The 17,369-nt window shown below is 50.5% G+C and overlaps 1 protein-coding gene across 1 annotated transcript in view; it reads left to right on the top strand.

Annotated features, from left to right (window-relative positions):
* Nucleotides 1–17,369, top strand: part of TRAPPC9 (trafficking protein particle complex 9) — a 529,205-nt gene that overhangs the window by 52,607 nt on the left and 459,229 nt on the right. The window lies entirely within an intron of this gene.

Raw genomic sequence — 17,369 nt, 5'->3', positions numbered from 1 at the left:
AGAGAGAGAGAGAGACAACGTGAGCAGGGGAGGGTCAGAGAGAGAGGGAGACACAGAATCTGAAGCAGGCTCCAGGCTCCAAGCTGTCAGCACAGAGCCTGACGCAGGGCTCGAACCTATGAACTGTGAGATCATGACCTGAGCCAAAGCCGGACGCTCAACCGACGGAGCCCCGCGTGCCCCCAACGGTGGGTTTTAAAGGAAAGGGCTTGGAGGCATGGGAATGACAGGACCCCCGGTCTCTCTGGGGAAGAGTGCCGTGGGTGGGCCTGGTGAGCGGGCCTGGCACTCCCACTTGAGGCGGGACAGTCCACAGGTGTAGGTGGTGGAAAGGGAGCCGTGAGGACTGCAGGGGAGGGGGGCTGGGTGACACCCAGGCTCTGGGAGGGGGAAGCTGCCGATCAAGAGTCTCGTGCTCTACTGACTGAGCCCACCAGGGTCCCAAGACTCTCAGGCCTCTACATCCAGATTTAACACATTCGCGTTTTGCCATGTTGACTGGAGATTCTTAGTTTTCGAAGTAGAAATAAAATGAGTAGAAATGAAGTTAGAGCTGACGGCCACCTGGGAGCTGGCGTGTGTCTTTCCTGTATGTCACAGCCGTGACCTGGAAAGTGATACATGTTTAAGCATAGCAGCTAAGCACAGGACTCCAGCTTCAGTCCCTTGGAAAAATTATGTGGCCACTCTGGGCCCCCGACCTCACTGTCCCTCAGGCCCTCATCACGGTGATTTTTTTTTCTCTTTTAAAGTGTATTTAGAGGCACCCGCCCCCACTTACTCCCTCTGTCTCTCTCAAAATAAATACACTTTTTTTATGTTTTTAATTTATTTTTTGAGAGAGAGAGAGACCGTGTGCGAGCAAGGTAGGGTCAGAGAGTGGGAGACACAGAACCGGAAGCAGGCTCTAGGCTCCAAGCCGTCAGCACAGAGCCCGATGCAGGCCTCGAACCCACGAACTGTGAGATCATGACCTGAGCCGAAGCCGGATGCTCAACCGACTGAGCCCCCCAGGCGCCCCTCACTGCGATTTCTTAGCTGGATGTGGAGGGAGGCTGCTGGGGGAGGAGGGAGCCTCAGCTGTCGGCCTGACACTGAAGGGAGAGACAAACCAGAAAGCCAAGAAGCCAAACAAACCAAGAGATGCGAAACCCCGCTGTGTTTGGGGCCATTTAGGGAGAGGGAGACAGCCCCCCAGAGGCTCTAGGCTGCTGAGTGGCGGCCCCTCCTGCCCCAGCGGGTTTGTTCCCCAGGAACGGCAGGGGCAGAAGCCTTGCAGCCTGCGGCCAGGCCTCGCTGCGGGTCCTGAGTGGCAGCGGGGATGCGGGGGGTCAGGTGGGCGGGGCCTCGTTGGGGCCGCGCTGGGGCCGAGGGCGGCCAGAGGGGCTTGGGCTCAGGCCGCGGCGTCGCCCCTTGTTGGCTGTGCAGCCTTCCGCGGAGTCCCTGTCTGTCTCCGTGCCTTCATTGTGGGGTGATGAGGGGTGTTCTCGCCGGGGTGGGAGGCTCCAGGTGGACGGTCGTGGTGCCTGCCCCGCAGCCGCTGTCCCGCCTGGCGCAGCCTGGACGGCGGGTCATGCTCTCCGGGGACACTGGAAGGCCTGAGGCCATGGGACCGGGGCCGCAAGCCTGGGGCGGGGTTGGGGGCGGCCCGGCCGATGCCTTGACGCTCGCGGGCGGTGCAGGTAGATGCTGGCGGTTTTAGCTTTGGGGAGCCGTTCCCGCAGGCAGCTGTAGCAGTGACGTGCTGTTCCTCACGACGCCTGGGAAGCACTGCTGTTGAAACAGCCTTCTGCCCCTCTGCTCCGTCTTCGCGGACAGCACCGGAGCCCGGCAGTCTCGGAGGAAGGGGTGCGGGTGCTCCGCGCTTTCAGTTGCCCCAACAGGACACTCGGCTGCAGCGGCTCATCTCCGGGTGTGCTTGCCGGGCAGATGGCGGGGGGCACGTGGCGAAATAACCAGTTCTGCTGGCATTTTATAATCACAAGAAAGGGAAGGGGCCTGGGCTTTTCTGAGATAGAACAGCCCCCCGGTTCTCGATCAGGTGTGTGCCGTCGCAGAACTGACGAGTTGCGCTTATTCCTGGCGATGATTCTGGCTGCAGGGAAGTGTTGAAAGGAGTGCAGGGAACGGTTCTTGAGGTGCTTTCTGCTCTCAGAAGCCCTGGGCCAACAGGAGAACAGCTGAAAGAGCATGCCGGGATCTGGCGGTGCTGGGAAGGCTTCTGCGGAATCCCTCCTGTTTGCGTCCAGGGACGTGGCGCGACCTGTCGTTCCTTCAGTTGTTCATGAGAGAGGTTTCCGAATGTTCTCTCGCATCGCGAGTGGTGGCACACACGTCACTTGCTGCCTGTAAATCTGTGTCTTGGTTGCTTGGGCTCCATAGGGAAATGGTAGAAGGGACCGAGGGGCACCAGCCCTGGCGCCCCGGACCTGGCTTCCCTGCTGCGTGACCCTGCACTAACGCGTGACCCGCCATAGCCTGTTTCCGAACCTGTAAAATGGATTTGAATCTGTTTGCTTCGCTCGGCGCATAGAAGCGCTCTGTGTGTGTGTCTGTCCCATCGGTCGCGGCCAGAGCCGTAAAGGCAGCTCATGTTTGTTGAGGCTCTTTTCTGGGTTGTGAGTTTGTGATTAGTCTTCATCACCCCGGGTGCTCAGTGCAGTGAGCCCGAGAAGGGTTGTGTCATGTGTCCAGAGTCAGATCATGACCTCGGCGGTGACGGGGACTCCGGAAGGCATGCTTGCTGACACGTCCTTCACACGACGCTCCCCGCAGAGGCTGGGTGCGGTGCTGCGGTCTGCGGGCGCTGGAAAAGTCGGCGGGTGACAGGACAGACATGGCTGCGCTCCCTGCACTGCTTGGGCCTACAGTCTGGGGTGGGGAGGCAGACACTAGACATACATAAAATAAATGATTACTGAGCGTGAGCGGTTCTACAGAGGAAGAGAAGCTGCTTCATCAAGCAGAGCTGGGGAGCATTCTCGCCAGGTGCTCTGGTGGCATCGATCCCTCGTTGCCAGGCAGGGCCCAGAAAGCAGAGCGCCCCGTTGTCATGGACCCTGAAACTCACCAAGGGCACCCAAGACTACGCAGCCAGTGTGTCTCGGGCACGTACCTAGGCGTGAAGAGGTGCTGACCCTGTCATTGAAGCTCCTTTGCTCAGCAGTTTATTGTAGCCGGTTGCAGAGAAGAGCGGCTTGAGGACGGACTTTGCCGTGCGCCCGGCTCACTCGTAACCACCGCCATCGGTGTGTGAACGCTGGCTGTGACTCTGGAGTCTGAGGTCTGTGAGCTGCATCACAGAGCTTTTCCCAGACGACCCAAGGGACCGATACTAATTTCTTAATTCGTAGAAAATGGTGACCGTAAGAGAAAGTGGTGGTAAGAAATTGTTTGAGAGACTTGGAAAAGCCCAGCCCCTCACCAGAGTGGAGAAGATGCCGTGGGACGGACGTGTAGCCGCCCCAGCACCGAAGCCTGCCGGGGGCCTGATGTTCACAATGACTCTGGGCCGCGGGGAGAGCACTTGTGGGGAGGAGCCCTGGGTGCTGTATGGAAACCACCTTGACAATAGACTAAGATAACAGAAACAAAAACAACAAAACAAAACAAAACAAAGAACATTTCTGCTCATGATCTGTGAACGCCTTGTTTCTGGTTAATATTCTCTTCAGGGCCGTGTTAAGTTCTGTGCAGGCTGCTCCGTTCAGATGCAAGAACAGCCTCTTTCAACGTCCGGCTGCAGTTCCTTAATGAAGCCGTTGCTAAGGAAACCCAGGAAAAGCGGGCAGATATGCACATGATAATTGTAACCTCAGAACTTTATGTCAAATTAAACCCCAAATCAGAGGGATGGGGAGATTCAGGAAAGGGTTTTTAAGACGGAAGGGGAAGTGTGAAGGTACAGCCTGGGTGAGCCCAGGAGGAGCCGGGCACCGGCTTTCCGGCGGCGGGTGGAGAAGTCACAGTTCTGGCACAGAGAGGAACGGTTGCATGGGGAGGGACGGGGGTCGGGTTCCTCACTGGAGGAGTGGAAGGGTAGAGGGAGCACGGTGAGCACCACACGGCATGGCGTTCTGGTAGAAGGCAGGGGCTCCCGTGGGGAGCAGGCAGAGGAGGAGGTGTCTTGGTGACAAGTCAAAGCTGCAGAGAAAGGGGCAGAGCAGGCGGGGGCGGGGGGGGGGGCCCTGCCACCAGCCGGGCTTCAGGGGAGGACCCGCCCTCCAGGCCACTGGGCTGGCCTGGCTTGTGGGCGGGGAGCGCGGCCAGGTGAGGACGGAGGGAGAAGGCCGACCCCAGGGGAGACTCAGAGACAGAGAAGGGGCCCCGCGGGTGTGGTCGCATTTAACTGCGGCACCGAGGATGGCGCTCTGTGGTAGAAGGCTGTGGCAGAATTTCCCACGTGGGGACGGCTGGTCGGGCCAGCGGCGGACACCGATCTTTGTGTCGTGGGGCTGGGCTCTTGTAGCTCTGTCTCTTCTCAGCTGTCGGGATCTGCGGCCTGCAGATCCGTGTAACTCCTTGCACACGCGTCCCGGCGTGGTTTAGGACCCCCCCCCCCCCCCCCGGTTTCTCTTACCTGTGCAATCCTCTTTCCCTTCACCCCCACTTTCGTCTTTTTGTTGTTATTGTTGCTAGGTTGTATTTAAAAAGTTGATTTAGGTTTTTTTTTTTCAGGGTGGGTCAGAATGTAAATAACTGCATAAACAGCATCACAGACCCATCCTGCTCCTCAGGATCCTGGGCTCCTTACGCCGGTGGCTGTGGAGCTGGCAGGAAGGTGCTGAATCTCCAATAAGGAGGTTTGGAACGCCTGCGGAGTCCACGCACTGTGTCAGACATCAGGGCCCGCTGGCAGCGGCTGGGTGGTGGACGCAGGACAGCGGTGACGAATGTGGTCCCCCTCCTCTAGTGGCAGTGATGGCAGTGAGCACCTGTGGACGTGCACGTGCGCTTCCGCCTTTGTCCTTAAAACCCTCCCGTGAGGAATTACTTTGTGTTGTTAAATGTTTGTTTATTTTGAGACAGAGTAGGAGTGAGCGCATGCGAGTGGGGAGAGGCAGAGAAAAGCCCAAGCAGGCTCCGTGCTGTCAGCTCAGAGCCCCACACGGGGCTCCCTCTGGAGAAGTGTGAGCTCGTGCCCTGAGCCGAGATCAAGAGTCTGGTGCTTAAGCCACTGAGCCGCCCCAGACGCCCCTACTTTGTACTCTTAATGTACAGTCTGTTTTGTTTTGGAAGATTTAAGCCTTTGGAAAAGTTACAAGAGTAGTACGATGAACACTTACATATTGTCACCTAAAAGGATAGTTATTGGTCTTTGTGTGTCCGGCTGACTCCCGGAGCAAAACGTGTTCGGGGTTCATCCATGTTGTAGCAGGAATCTGTGCTTCCTTCTTATTTATATAATGTTTTTTATTTATTTTTGGGAGAGAGAGAGAGACAGACAGCATGAGCAGGGGAGGGTCAGAGAGAGGGGGAGACACAGACTCTGAAGACAGGCTTCAGGCTCAGAGCTAGCTGTCAACAGAGCCCAATGCCAGGCTGGAACCCACGGACTGTGAGATCATGACCTGAGCTGAAGTCAGACACTTAACCAGCTGAGCCCCCCAGGTGCCCCCCATGCTTCCTTCTTGTTTCGGGGCTGGATAGGATCCCACAGAGTGGATCGGCCCCATTTTGCTTATTCATTCATCAGTCGATGGAAATTGGGTTGTTTCCACCCTTGGCTGTTGTGAATAATGCTGCTCTGAGCACTGATGTGCGAGTTTTTGTGAGGACACGTGTTTTTAGTTCCGTTGGGAATAGTTCCAGGGTAGTGTGGCCGGGGCTTCCAGTGACTCTGTTTCACCGTCTGAGGAGCTGCCAGACTGTTGTCCAGAGCAGCTACACCACTCACGCGTCCGCCACCGCCGCCTCACACCCGCGCTGACCTATGACACTGTCCGTGCATGGTTACAGCCACCCTGCTGGGCGCGCACAGTTGTGTCATTTTGGTTTTGTTTACATTTCCCTGATGCCTAATGATACTGGGCATCTTTTCATGAGCTTATGGGCCATTTGTATATGTACGTAAATTCTTTGCCAGTGTTTAAATTGAGTTTTGTTTTTCTTTTTATTGTTCATTTGTGAGAGCTTGTCTGTATCCTGGATATGAGTCTCTTATCAGACAGCCGCTCTGCAAGTCTTCTCCTGTCCTGTGGGCCGTCATTTCACTTTGTTGACGATGTCCTTTGCAGCACGGACTGTAATTCTAATGAAGTCAGTTTACCTGTTGTTTGTCTTACCACTCATGTTCTTGGTGTTGCATCTAGGAAAACGTAGCCTGATCCAGAGTCCCAGAGCTTTACCGTTTCCTTTGAGGAAGTTCACAGGTTTAGTTTTGACAGCTAGGCCGTGGGCCCACTTCGAGTTAATCTGGGCGGTACGCAGTCGGCTCAGGGCGCGCCTGTGGCTGACAGAGGCCAGGCGGCCCAGCGCCCTCTGCAGACTGCACGTCCTTCCCCCGTGAGCAGTCGTGGGCCCTTGAGGAAAACTGACTGCAAGTGTGAGGGTTTTTGTCTGGATTTTTACTCCATTCCATTGGTTTATATGTTCATCTGAACCAGTACTGTCCTGACCTGATCAGTAGCTTCATAGTAAGTTTCCAAGTTGGGGAGGGTGAGTCCTCTGTCTGTGCTCTGCCTTTTGAAGATTGTGTCGGCTCTTCTGGGTCCCTCGGATTTCTCTGTGCGTTTTGGGGTCAGCGTGCCAGTGTCTCCATGGAAGCCAGCTGGGATTTTGATAGGGATCCGGAGGATTCTGTACCTCACTTCGGGGTATTTTGACGTCTTAGTATTGCCTTCCGTCCCATGAACATGAGGTGGCTTCTGTATGTTTAGGTCTTTGAAAATTCCTTTCAGTGATATTTTTATTGCTTTCAGTGTACAAGTCTTACACATTTTTGTTGAATGTATCTCATTATTTTATTCTTTTTAATGCTATTATAAGTGGAAAGGCTGAGCTGCTGGAGGGCTCATCTGTGTGTTCCTAGGATTTTATGCATAGTAAGTGCCAGACCTATATTTGTTAAATGAATCTATTCACAATTGCCTCTTCCCCCTGCATTTTATAAATGAGAAACCCAGACGCAGGTCAAGCTACCCGGGCGCGTGTGTGACGGTGAGAAGTCAGACCCTTGGGTGGGGCACCGTGGGGCAGTACCGGGAGCTTATTCAGGATGCACTCATCAGAATCCTTTGGGCGTAGTTAGTCAGATGCTTTGAGTCAGATGCGTAGAGTCGCTTAGCGCTGTCCATTCCAAAATAAATTTTTGATAACAGTGTGTCAGAAAGACTTGAAACCTGTACTTGAAACCAGATCGTATGTGTCTGTGAAGAGGGTCATGTTCGGGGAGCCTGGCTGCTTAGCACGCGTGTTATTAAACACCCCCAAGTGCAAATGACGGAACAGCGCCCGCGAGAACGGGGAGCTCTCCCCGAGGCCCTGGTGGTTGGCTGCAGTGTAACCACAGCCAATGGGACATTTTCTAGTCTGCTCGTCATGACCTGCTGAGGTGAGCTTATGAAATATTTGGCCAGTCATCTGCGGAAACAGCCAGGAGCGCTGACTACGGTTCAATGGGTAGAAGTCATGTAAAGCATTAGGGAGCTATCACGTGTCTGTCGCATGTGCAGTGCGCAGCGTGGCGTCCGGCTCAGGCTGTGTGTCGGAGAACGGCTATCAGGGGAGGCACCTGTGATGGGAAGTGGTCCCTGATCACAGGTGTGAGGGAGCGGGGGTCACAGTGGGGGCAGGTGGCTGGGGGCCCTGGAGGAGGACAGCTGGGGGAGGAGGACCGGGGGGGGCCAGGTCGCGCAGGTAGAGGCCAAAGTGCCTTTGGAGCATCCCAGCCAGGTGGCACGAGTGAGCCGGGGTGCGTGGCTGTGGCACGCACCAAGGCCACCCGTCCCCGAGCTGAGCATTTTCATAAAATCCTTCATCTCTGAGGGGAGGACCCCGCAATGTTGGTCACTGAACGGGAAGACGTACTTGATAAGTGGATGAGTACTGTCATCTCTGTCATCGGACCTCCTGGTTTCGTATCGATCGCTTCTTTCACTAGACACTCACTGAGAATTCACATGGCACAGCCCTTGCCCGGGCTCAGGTGCCACAGCTAAGCGCCAGCGAGCTGCCTTCTCTTCAGGACAGAGGCCGGTGTGGTTGGGAGCCTCGTGTAACTTGCCAGCTTAGAATTCCAGGTTTTGCTTTCATTGCTTCTACTTTATGTTGGCCATTTCCCAGGGAGAGAGACACTGTATCACTGCCGTGTTCGGATTAGGTATTTCTAGGAATTGCTGATTTCATCCATAGTGTATATACCTCATTAATCTTGTAGACTGCTTTCGCATATTCTGGCTCTGCCCCTTGCTTAATTTGTAGGCCCCTCTAAGTCTCTAGCCTGTTAGGGACCTTAAATATTATATTATTTTCTTTAAAAAATTTAAAAATTTGTGTGTAGTTGACACCCACGTTATTTTAGTTCCAGGCGTAGAACAATGATTCGACAAGTTTGTACATTATGCTGTGTTCACAAGCGTGGCTGCTGTCTGTCCCTGTGTGTCACCATTACCGTGTTGTTGACTCTGGTCCCTGCGCTGCGCCTTTTTCCTCATGACTTAACTCATTCCACAAGTGGAAGCCCATGTCTCCTGCTGCCCTTCACCCGTTTTTCCCGTCACCTGACTCCTCTGCCCTCTGGCAACTGTCAGTTTGTTCTCTGTATTTATAGGTCTGAGGCTGCCTTTCTGTTTGTTTGTTTAGATCCTACATGTGCGTGAAATCCTATGGTATCTGTCTGTCCCAGTCTGACTTATTTCACTCAGCACAGGACCCTCTAGGGCCGTCCATGCTGTGACAATGGCACGATCCCATCTTCTTCCTTTCTTTTGGCTGAGAGGTAGTCCACTGTGCGCGTGTACATATGTATCTTGCCTGTCCATTCATTACCCGTGTGCGGTTTTATCTGCAAGTGGCTGTCCGCGGACACTCCGGTTGCGTCCGTGTTTTGGCTGCTATAAATGCCACAGAAGAAAGGTGTATATATCTTTCAGATTCCGTTTTTGTTTTCAGTGGTGGGGTTATTTGATCACATGGTATTTCTATTTTTAATTTTTTGAAAATTTATTTTTGAGAGAGAACGAGCAAGAGAGAGAGCACGTGCATAAGCGGGAAGGGCAGAGAGAGGGGGATGGAGGATGTAAAGCGGACTCTGTCAGTGCAGAGCCCTATGCAGGGGATCGAACTCATCAACTGTGAGAGCAGGACCCGAGCTGGAGTCGGACGCTTAACCCACTGAGCCACCCCGGCGCCTCTGTGTTTAATTTTTTGAGGAATCTCCATACTGCCTTCCACAGTGGCTGCCCCGGTTTACATTCCCACCAAGAGTGCACAAGAGTTTCTTTTTCTTGACATCCTTGCCAACAGTTGTTTTTTGTCTTTTTGACGTTAGCCATTCTGACAGGTGTGGAGTGATGTTTCATTGTGTTTTGGTTTGCATTTCCCTGATACTGAGAGATGTTGAGCATTTTTTTCATGTGTCTATTATGGGTCTTAGCTATTTACTTTTATTTTTATTCTTTTTAAAGTTTATTTATTTATTTTTGAGAGAGAGTGAGAGAGAGAAAGCACTTGAGTGAGGGAGAAGCAGAGAGAGAGTGAGAGAGAGGATCCCAGCAATGCAGAGCCCAGTGTGGGGCTCAGGTTCATGAGCTGTGAGATCATGACCTGAGCCAAAATAATGAGTCAGATGGTTCACTGACTGAGCCACCCAGGCGCCCCTGAAATAGTCTTTTATGGAGCTTGCATTCTATTTGAGGAGACAAATCTGTGTTTTTTGAGCTCAGTGGAGGAAAGTGTTTATTACAGTCAGGCAGGAGATGATATTAAGAAAATGATGGGTAGGTGACAGTTTGGTTGTATATGGACTTATTTAGTTGGCTTGTAATTTCGGGCTCCCTGACTTGTCCTTGGAAGGAATATATTTTATGGTGGATATACTTAAACTTAGGACTCTTTAGAATTAAAGAACGGACACTGAGAAAGACAGAGGCAGAATCTGTGCAGTCACCCAGGTACACACTAGGTTTGCTCGCTCACTAAACCCGGAGTTGGTAAGGGTAGGCAGTACTTCCTGAGCCCAGATCAGCTGGGTTTGAAGATTATGTAAGAATGAGTCCAAGGGAGCGGGGATGAGCAGAGTCAAGTACTCGACCACTTTTGGGCGGTGTCCTTACCCAGGGTTAGTAGTTTGTAAAGTTTCCTCTTTCTTTAATGTTTGTCAAGGTGTGAGGTGCGTGGCGTGTATACCTGCTCCAGTAGCCTTTTGGGTACCCGCCCGGAGTGCTGGGCACAGTTGCCCTACGCCATCAGTCCCTCCACCCGTCTTCTCGGGTACCGGGCACTCAGGAGACTGATTTCCTTGTTGGTCTGTTTCCTCCATGACCTTGTCAACCATCGAGGGACCAGGGCTTATGTAACTGTGTTTTGTTTCCCTGTGAATGATTAAGACTGAAAATGGACCCAGTTACTTAAGCAGATGCTTTTTAAAGAACGGTCCTTGGTACAAACCTTGTAACCCTGCTTTGGGAGGCAGGGAAGAAAGTTACGTTCTTTCCTTTCCAAGCTGTTTTGACACGTATGTGTGGAAATTTTGGGTATTTTGAATATATATTTTCTCTCTGTATAATTACGGCTAGAAATAAATGTGGATAGAAACAGAATGTGTTTTCCACACTTGAGAATGTATGGTCTCCTCAGTTTTCTGCCCTGCTGTGTCACAGTCATTGCGGGTAGAGCCGTTACCAGGCTGTGGCATGGCGACTGGTGCTGCTTTCCTTACCAGGGCTCTGCGGGTTCCCGTGTTTGAGAAGCTGATGGCCGTTGGAGCATTTTCTGGAACACCTCTGGCTGGCTAATTTTGAGTTAACAGCAGTGACATCAAAGGCACTAATTAACAATGGTATTTCCCAGTTCCTGCACACTCACTGGGAATTTTAAGCCTGTGCTGAGCACACACGTTATTTCATGTAGTCTTCCCAAGCGGTCACGAATGGATTTTATTATCCACATTAATAAGGGAAGTGCCAGCGCAAGCAACGTGTACATTTGGAACTGGCACTTGGGTTCCTGATTCCCGTGCCTGTCGCTTCCTCCCAGATGGCCAGGCGTCCTTCCTGTTAACAGTGCAGCTTTCTTTCCAGTGGAATAAAACAGGCATGAGCATACTTCCAAGGCGGGGATGGAATGTGAGTTAACATTGGAATTCCTGAGTCCGTCCATGAGTAGAGCCACTGGCCTTGGGTGATCTTTGAGTTACTTCCCATCGGGACCTCATGCAAATGTCTGGGCCCTGGTGGGCTCAGCCGTCATGGCCACGCAGCCTATTGAAAAACTGGAGAAAGATGTGTCGATTAATCGTCCCTCTAAAAGAGCAGCAGATCTGAAATGAACTTGGGAATTTGATTTCATCCCAAAATTTTGTGAAGATCGTGGCCTAAAATTTTGTCCGGGACTCTTTCCTGTTCCCCAGATTCTTGTGCTGTGGCCGTCTCTGCTGACCTAACTTCTCACAGGTCCCATGGGCATGGAGGGGCTTCTTAGTCCGGTGTTTTCCTGGGGTGCTGAGGCCGTCGTGCCCAGGACTTTTCCATCAAGAATCTTTTCTGGGGCTCGAAGCGATTGCAGTTCTATTTATAGTGTTTATCATTTGGTTTCTTATTATGTTCAAATGGCATAAAGAATGAAGGAGTATATTACTACTGAGAGTATTCCTGTCTTTCATCCTTAAATTTTTTAATGTTTATTTATTATTATTATTTTTTAATGTTTTATTTATTTTTGATACAGAGCATGAGAGGGGGAGGGGCAGAGAGAGAAGGAGACACAGAACCGGAAGCAGGCTCCAGGCTCTGAGCTAGCTGTCAGCACAGAGCCTGACGCGGGGCTCGAACCCACCAACGTGAGATCTGACCTGAGCCGAAGTCGGAGGCCTAACCGACTGAGCCACCCAGGCGCCCCTTATTTATTTATTTTGAAGGAGAGAGAAAGCATGAGCATGTGGGGGAGGAGCAGAGAGAGGGAGAGAGAAGCCCAAGCAGGCTCCATGCTGTCGCATAGAGCCCCACGTGGGCTCGAGGCCACAAACCATGAGATCGTGATCTGAGCTGAAATCAAGGGCCAGTCACTCAACCAGCTGGGCCACCCAGGCACCCCTGGTCTCTCATCCTTCATAGTGTCCCTGGAAATGGCAGTGGGAACGTTGAGGGATTGGAGGCCAAGGCCTGTGACCTTGCCTTGGCCGTCCCCTTTATTTTAGATGGTGGCTTCGTTGAGCACTAATACTTTACCTCCCGCAACATCTTTTACCATATTTAAAACCAAATGATACAGTTGCTGGTCTGGGAGTTTACAGGTATGGAAGCATTAAATACTTCTGCCTCTCCCGCATAGACCTCCTCAGGCCTCTGCCCGTAGCTGCACCTCACTGTACTGGAATCTCTCTGCAGCTGGTGCTGTATGCAAAGACGGCAAAGACCTTGTCCTTGAAACTCGTGTACACATGGGCTGCAGACCTAAGCGTAAAGCTTCTACAAGAAAACATAGAGGAATATGTTTGGGACTTCGGGGTAAGCAACTATCTCTCAGGCAAGGGCACAGAAAGCTTTAACCATAAAAGAAAAGTAAATTGAAAAACAATTGATAAATTGTGAGCTCCTTCACAATTTCTGCTTATCAAAAGATTCCTTTTGGAAAATAACTGTGCAGCAGACTGGGACTATAGAACATTGAGAATATAAAAAGAACTCCTATGACTCAGTGATAAGACAAATGATATAAATTAAAAAATGACCGGAAAATTTGAACAAATGCTTTATGGTAGAAGATATAGAGGTGGCCAACAATTATATGAAGAAATGTCTAAAACCATTAGTTATTAGGTAAATGCAAACTAAAGCCACCAGAGTGACTAAAATGTTGGTGAGCATGTGGAGCAATAATAATACTCATGCTACTAGTATGAGTGTGAAATGATGCTTCTACTTTAGACTTTATACCTCAACCTGACAGAGACCATATGTGACAAATCCACATGGAACGTTCTCTAAGATCAGTAATGTGACAGGGATGTCCACTGTGGTCGCTTTTATTCCACATAGTACCAGGAGTCCTAGCCATAGCAATCAGACAAGAAAAAGAAACAAACGTCATCCAAATTGGCAAGAAAGAAATAAAACTGGCACTAATTGCAGATGAGATGATACTATATATAGAAAATCCTAAAGATGCCACCAAAAAACTACTAGAATTAATAACTGAATTCAAGAAAGTTGTGGGACATAAAGTTGATAAATAGAAATTTGTTGTATATCTTTACACTCATAATGAAATAACAGAAGGAAGATTAAGAAAACAACCTCACTTACAATTATATCAAAAGAAAAAAATTCCTAGGAATAAATTTAACCATGGAGGTGAAAGACCTGTACTCTGAAAACTATAAGAAATTGATGAATGAAATTGAGATGATGTAAATAAATGGAGAGCTATACCATGCTCATGGATTGGAAGAATTAACATTGTTAAAACTTCATACTACCCAGAATAATGTACAGGTTGAAAGCAATTCCTATGAAAATACTAATTAGTATTTTTCAGAGAACTAGAACAAAGAATCCTAAAACTTGTGTGGAACCACAAAAGACCCCAAATAGCCAAAGCAATCTTGAGAAAGAAGAACAAATGCCTCACACTTTCTGAATTCAGACTATCCTAGTAAGTTATAGGGATCAAAATAGTATGGTGCTTGCATAAAAACAGACACATAGATCAATGAAACAGAACAGAGAGCCCAGAAATAAACTTGTGCTTATGTGGTCAATTAATCTATGACAAAGGAGTTCAAAGTATATAATGGGGAAAAGAAGTATCTTCAATACATGGTGTTGGGGAAATTGGACAGCTAGCTACATGCAAAAGAGTGAAACGGAATCACATTCTTATACGGCATATATAAAAATAAATTCAAAATGGATTACAGTCCTAACTACAGGGCTTGAAACCATGAAATGCCTAAAGGAAAACATAGACCTAATGGAAAACATTGGCAGTAATCTCTTGGACATCAGCCTTAGCAACACTTTTCTAGATCTGTCTTCCCAGGCAAGGGAAGCAAAACAGACTATTGGGACTACCCCAAACTAAATGGGTTTTGCACTTGCAAAGGAAACCATAAACAAAACAAAATGGCAACCCAGTGAACGGGAGGAGATATTTGGAAATGATATATCTGATAAAGCTTAATATCTAAAACAGAAAGAATTCATATAATTCAAAACAAAACAAAATCTGATTAAAAAATGGGCAGAGGACCTAAATAGACATTTTTCCCAAAGAAGACATCCAGATGACTAACAGGCACGTGAAAAGGGCTCAGCGTCACTCACCAGAAGGGAAATCCAAGTCAAAACCACGATGAAATACCACCTCACACCTGTCAGAATGGCTATTATCAAAAAGACAAAAAAAAAAATGTTGGTGAGGGTGTGGAGAAAAAGGAGCCATTGTGCACTGCTGGTGGCAATGCGAATGGGCACAGCCACTCTGGAGAACAGAACGGAGGGTCCTCAAAAATTCAGTAGTTCTACTTCTGGCTCTTTCCCTGAGGAAAATGAAAACACTTATTTGAAGAGATACACGCACCCCTGTGTTTATTGCAGCATTATTTATAGTGGCCACGTTACGGGCACAGCCCCAAGTGTCCATCTATACACGTATGTGCCGATTGGAATGTTCTCAGTCTGGCTTTCTAGTCATTCCTTTGAATGAAATCTTGCCACGCACAATAATATGGATGGACCTAGAGGACATTACGCTAAGTGAAATAAGTCAGACAAAGACAAGTACAAGATGAGCTCCTTTACATGTGGAATCTAAAAAACAATGAACGAATGATAACAACAAAAAGAGAAACAGACTGATAAATACAGAGCTCGTGGTTGCCAGGGTGGGGGGGATGGCAGAAATTGGTGAAGGGGATGAAGAGGTACCAACTTCCAGTTATGAAATAAGTCACAGGGATGAAAAGTACAGCAGAAGGAATTTAGTCAGTAATATTGTAAAAACCCTGTGGTGATAGATGGTAACTGCACAGAGAGGGAGACACAGAATCCGAAGCAGCCTCCAGGCTGTGAGCCGTCAGCACGGAGCCCAACGCGGGGCTCGAACACATGAACTGTGAGATCATGACCTGAGCTGAAACCGGACATTTAACCAACTGAGACACACAGGCACCCCATTTTTAAAAAATGTTTGCCTTTGAGAGAGAGAGAGCACAGCTGGGGAGGGGCAGAGAGGGAGACAGAGGATTCAAAGCTGATAGCGCAGAGCCTGATATGGGGCTCAAACTGTGTGATCATGACCGGAGCCAAAGTCGACGCTTCACTGACTGGGCCACCCAGGCGCCTAGGTTTGTGTACCTTTTTTTGGAGAAACGCCTATTCAGATTCATTGCCCATTTTAAATTGGGTTGCTTGTCTACTTATTATTGAATTGTAAGAATTCTTTATATATTCTATATGTAAATTCTATATGAAATATAAAAAATGATGCTTCCACTTTAGAGAACGTCTGGTGGTCCTCCAGGGGTGTGTGGTGGGGGGGCGGAGATGGAGTGTGAACGTGAACAATGCAGAAGAGGGAAGTGGCGGCGTGGAATCCAGGAAGGCGGTGAGAACCTAGGGAAGGGAGAGGCCGCCCGCCCCGGAGCGCACGCGGACCAGCGTCTGGGAGGGTGCTGAGCGGGGTGCTGCGGTGGGGACACGTGGGAGCCTGCCTGGTATTTCCTTACTCTGCCTGGAGTGCCCGTGCCCAGCTGGCCCTCCTTCCTCCACGTTTCCTGGAGAGGCGGCCCTCCTCTGTTTCATCGAACTCTGAGCGGTTCTCCGTTCACGTCTTTGCTGTTGCCTTCCATGAGCGCAGGGGTCTGTCCCCGGTCTGTTCCCTGCTGTGAGTCCAGCCCCAGGCACCGTGGACTCCAGAATGCATCCACTGACAGATGTCGACAGATGAGAAAGCACACACGCCAGAATTGTCCCGTTTGGCTGGGTCACAGGCGGGCAGCGGGGCCTGGGGTCACGAGGGCAGACTGGTGTGCCGGAGACGGCTCTGGGCTTCTGGTTGTCGTAACCAAGGACTTCCTGGTGTTTCTGAGAAGCGGGGACGGGCTCTGAGCTGTGCTCCCGGAATACCGGTCTGGCGGTGCTTATGATGGAGAACGGAAGGTCTCGAAAGCTCGTTGGAAGACCATTTAGACTTGCCGTCCAGGCGAGGGCCCAAGCGAGGGTCATGGCGGTGGGCGTGGCGAGGGCGCGGAAGAGCCGCCACGCTGTGGTCTGTGCTCGCAGATGTCTCTGGCAGAGGGGCAGAAGTGCCTCCTACGCGGGGTGGCCTCAAGCAGCAGGGTGGGTGGTGGCCAGCCTCACTCTTCACGGGGGGCTGTGACACAGTGAGGTCAGCAGAGCCCCAACCTGAACCCCGCTCTGGCCTCGGACACTTCCGGGCTATGATTTTACGTTGGCTGTGATACCTCTCTGAGCCTCACGTTTCCTCCTCTGTGAGCTGGGGTAGGAATGGTTCCTGGGATTGTTGTGATGATTGAGGCACCTTACATTTGCCGGTACTTGAGAAGCAGAAGCTGTTACTACATCACGGGAGTGTGGGGAGAATCCAGTCAGCTCATGGATGAAAGAAGAGCTTCTGGAAGCATGAAGGCTGAAGCCCAAGTTAGATGTTGTGATTATTAGCGGCCCATTGTCTGATTTTGTGGTTCCATGTATTTTCTGCTTTGGAAGGTTTGGTGCTTGAAGAAAGCCCCCGCCCAAATCCTAGCGTCAAGGTGAACCGTCCTTCCTTTTCTTTTATGAGGGAGCTTAAAGTGGAGGCCCTGTGCTCTGTAGCAAATACGTTCGTTCGGAGAGTTACAGGCCTTACGCACAAAAGGACTGGATGAACTTGAAGAGCTGGGTCTCCGAGAGGCTTTGGACTTTGGTGTCCTGCTGCTTCCATGCTTTTCCAGGCGGTGTCCTCAGGGCGCGGGAACTCGGCCTGGCCCTTCCCCCCTGTTTCATCGTACCTCTGTTTTGTGAAAAAGCTCTTTTTATGTGTTTCACATCTCAGAAGCTTTTTACTTCCTGTCTGTGCTTCAGCTTTCCGAAGAAGAGAAAATCCAGCGATACAGCATCCTCTCCGAGCTCTACGAGCTGATTGGCTTCCACCGGAAGTCTGCGTTCTTCAAGCGCGTGGCCGCCATGCAGTGCGTGGCCCCCAGCATC

This window comes from Suricata suricatta, chromosome 15 (assembly GCF_006229205.1).
Source record: "Suricata suricatta isolate VVHF042 chromosome 15, meerkat_22Aug2017_6uvM2_HiC, whole genome shotgun sequence".
Taxonomy (NCBI): domain Eukaryota; kingdom Metazoa; phylum Chordata; class Mammalia; order Carnivora; family Herpestidae; genus Suricata; species Suricata suricatta.
The sequence above is the reverse complement of the archived record's forward strand: the minus strand, read 5'-3'. Positions and strand labels throughout refer to the sequence as shown.